Source organism: Rhea americana, unplaced genomic scaffold, assembly GCF_003343005.1.
Source record: "Rhea americana isolate MKP2758 unplaced genomic scaffold, rheAme1 scaffold_445, whole genome shotgun sequence".
NCBI lineage: Eukaryota > Metazoa > Chordata > Aves > Rheiformes > Rheidae > Rhea > Rhea americana.
This window is the reverse complement of record NW_028186585.1, coordinates 121407-125554: the sequence shown is the minus strand read 5'-3', so window position 1 is coordinate 125554 and position 4148 is coordinate 121407.

Here is a 4148-nt window from a genome sequence, read left to right as displayed (position 1 = left end):
TGTGGATGCAAAAATAACTAGGAAGGAAAAATCTCGAGCTGCAGTGAGAGTTTTTCAAATCAAACCAAAGAGAAACTTTCTAGTGGTGAGGCTGATGATGGATAATCGCCAGCATTTTGAATGCTTTAAGAACAGGGTACACAGACCTCTGGCAAGGCCAGATTTGCCTGAATGCTGTTTCTGGGCAGAGGTTGGGCTGCCTGATTTCTTGAGGTCACCCCCCTCCCCAGCACTATTCATACCCAGCCCCACTTTGATCACAGGTGGACAGACCCCTGCACTCAAACCATCCTCTAAGGCCCTTCTGTTYGGTTATTTAAAGGTGCTTTTTGCACATAAGCACACAGGGAAGAATTATTCCTGTAACCTACTTCTCTACCCCCCCTGAAACACAGGCTCCTTAGCCCCTGACTGGGGCTCCTAAGAGTTATTGCTGTCTGAGATGATCATCCGCTCTCCAGGCACAGTTTTTCCTGAGCATCTGTTGATCCAAATCCTGAAGCACTAGGATTTCTGTTCTTCCTGCTCTTCTGTTCTTCCTGCTCTTCCCTTACTGTTCTTGCACTTTGCATTTTAGCTGGCTATCTTTATTAGCCATGAAAATCACTTTTCAAAACTCACCAAGCTCTTGGGACTGATAATGGCTGCAGGTTAAGTATGAGTGACATAGGGCAGAYTTCTTCCTGGGCAAAATTCTTGTCTTGGTCCTGGTGGAAAAATACAGCAGCTAGGGAGAACTTCTTTGACAAAGAGTGAAAGCAAACTAAGCTGATACTCTTGGACCCAGCCTGAATCAACAACACAGTACAAGAATCAAAGGAAAACTGGATCGTGGTATGGGCTTGATGTCTTATAAAGCAGGGAAAGGATCCAGGAACAGAGGGGGCTGGTTCAGCTCCGTTATGGATGACGATGCCAGTCAAATCGAGGACTGCGGACACTGGGAGGAATGCTGCTGTGGGGTGAATCAGTTTTGAACCGCGTAGGTATCGGTGAGCGGAGGATGAGAAAGGGCTTCAGATGCTCCTCCACTGGGGCAGCTCTCCTACCTGTGGCCAACCAAGTCATGTGCCCTGAACACCCTAAAACAGCCAACTGGAAATGCCAGAGAGAGATGCAGGACCAGCAGCCTCTTTGCCTCAGTGTGACCTGACTTCAGGGCAAGAGGAGTCCTTTTCTTCCTCACATTTTGGATCCAAAGCACAACCTGGGAAGAAGCAAGAGGTGCTGTCCTCACATCGTTATGGGATAGGAGACCCAGGTTCAAATCCTGCCAGGTCTGTCTGGCTTAGGTTTAAGCTATGCCACGCTTCGACCAGCCTTTGYGTGCATTGCGCTGTCCTCGTTGCTGTTCCATGCTGAAGCAAAAACTCGATTAGTCATCTGGCCAGAGAGAGTAAGAACGAGCCCATCTCCCAGTGCTCAGGGCACTTGGCTGCCCAGTGAGTCCCTGCTCCAGTAAGTAATGAAGTACTCGACACAACCTACAAAAGCGTCACTAAGAGAGCTCACGAGAGCCCAGCCCTGCATCCTGCTGCATGCAGCAGGCATGAGAYCAAATCGCTCAGGCCCCGAGAGGCTCTCGGCCCAGCGAGGCTGAGCACGGGCAGGCAGGGTGCCCAGCTGGCCTACTCCACAGTCACTGCAGCTGGAGAAGTGAGGAGCTGTGTCTCTGATGGGGCTTTGGACGTCACTGCTGTTGAGACCAGGTGGTTCTGCTCGGGCCCTGCTTGCTGCAAGCCGGAGGGGGGTTCTCAGTGTTTCAGTTTGGGCAAGATCTTGGAGGGTTTAACCAGCTGGTGACCCCAGGAAGACTGGAGCAGGACTGGATCCCAAACTGCTGTGTTTCTGCCTGAAGGGCTGAACACTAGATCGCTCTCAGCTTATGGCCACCCTTTGTATTTGTGAGTCTTGCCTGTCCCAGTCTTTTCTACATGGGATAGCTCTGCTCTGCCTGGCCAGCCAGTTTGTCTGCAGTATGTGGAAGAACTGCAAAAGTCCCCAAGTTCTCATGAGCACGGAGAATAGAAGTGTTTGTGCCTATTTCAGGACCCTCTGCAGACGCCACATTATCATAATTTGCTGAAACGTTTCTCCATTAGCATATTTGTTCTCTTCTTTCATCACATCTGTTTGTATGAAACAGTCACTTATTCTCCTTGCTGTTGTATCAAGATGTACCAGGCTGCAGATGAGACCTGCTGCCCTTCCCCATCTTTCTTCAATAGCATGGCTTGTTTTTGAGCGCAAGGGTTGAAGATGCCATGGCAGCTGATGTAAATCCCAGGGATGCCTCCGAGTGCAGCTCTTATTGCCACCCTGGAAGAGGCTCTGGCCAATAAAATGCAACAACATTTTTATCTCCTGAACTGCTCGAAATTTCCTTCTACTGAAATGCTGAACTTTTGTTGGGACCCAGTCTTTCTGCTTCCATGACGCTAAGCCCCAATAGCAGGCTGCAAGGAGAGAGATTGCAGGAGAGTGAAAGATCCTGAGAGTCTACCCTGTGATGTCAAATTATCATTCCCTCCCAGCCACTTTTATAGCATATAAGCTTCCTACTCTAGATTCAGCACCTAGCAACTGCAAAAGACATGATATGCCCCACAGTACCACCAGGGCTGTGTGGGAAAAGGAGGGAGATAGCTTTTTGCTTGATGGAAGATGTGGAGATGAGAGAGACACATTGCCACCTGAGCCCAGAGCTTTTGTGTGTTTTGGGGTGATGAGCATAGCTAATTTAACCTCTGTATTAGAGCAGGCAGCAAAACTCTCTTCTAGCACTTTTTGTTAGTCATTGGCTTATGGGTCCTGGTTGGCTGGTTTGTTTTGGAGGCAGGAACCTGGGGAGATGGGTCTTATGTGCTTATGACACAGACGGACGGGCTGTAGCATTTCCCGAGAGTGGGAGGTCGCTGTCAGGCCAGGAAGCATGCAGAGGGTATGGACCCAGGGTACAGTCACCATGCTAGGTGGCACTGGGCATCATGGACAGCTCTGGGCATGGCTTTGCTCCTGCCCTGGCATGCATGGACTGGTGGGTCATGGATCAGACTCTGCAGGGTGTAGGAGTCCAGTCCTTGTCTACATTAGTGCACTTCTGTGTCCTGTGCACTTCATAGTCCTGGGAAAGATTCCTGCTGGGTTTGGGGTCCTGGTCTTTAGGGTTTGGTCTCTTTTGTGACTCCTACATCCAATGCTTGAGATGGATCCAGCATGTTGGCCAGTTTTTACAACTCTTGTATGGAAACTCCTCAGGTTTCCCACCCACTCACAGGCACGTTCTTGTCCTCACACAGGAGTTACCCATGTCTTATGGGCAAGTGATGTTGACCGAACTACCAAGGATGACAGGCAGTACCAGCTCCCCGGTTAGCGCGCAGGAGCCTCATGCAGGCTGGCTTCCTGGAGCAAGGCAGAGCTGCTGGGTCGTGCTAACGCAATGTAAGAGCCTAATGCTGAGTCCAGCAGTTCCCTGGCAATTAAACCCTCTTTCCCCCCTGCAAATATAGCATGAGCAAAGGTCTGCAAGATTTCCCCAGCCCAGTGAGGGCTGTGTACACTCAGTAACGACTTACGACCCTTTACTTCTGACTTGGAATTAGACTCTCGGAGGYGTGTTTGCCTCTATACTAATTCAGCGCAAGAGCTAAATCCAGCCTTAACCCCGAGGGAGTCTTTGAAGCGGTGGGAACAGGCCAGGTGACACGGGCATCCAGCGCTGTCTTATCTCAACCCGACCACTGCTCCTTCCCCAGCCCGCGCGCCCGCTCCTCGCCGGGCCGCCCGTTTCAAAGCAGCGGCAAGGAGCCACCTCCGCTGCCGCGGATCTCGGCCCCGGCTGAGCCCGCTGCCCGCAGCCTCCTCCCGCCGCTTCGCCCTCGCCCACGCAGCGCGACGCGCGCGGGACCCCCGCGGCCCTCCCCGCGCCTCGCCGGCGCCCGGCACTCACCACGGCGCGCTGCAGCGCGGCCACGTCCCCCTTGAGCTTGCGGGTGAACTCGAGGTTTTTGCGCAGGAAGAGCTGGAAGTCCTGGTCGCCGGAGAACTCGGGCAGCGGCGCCCCGCGCAGCGCCGGGCACAGCGCCGCGCCCAGCACCACCGCCAGCACCTCTGCGGGCAGAGCGGGCGGCTCAGCGCCCGCCGGC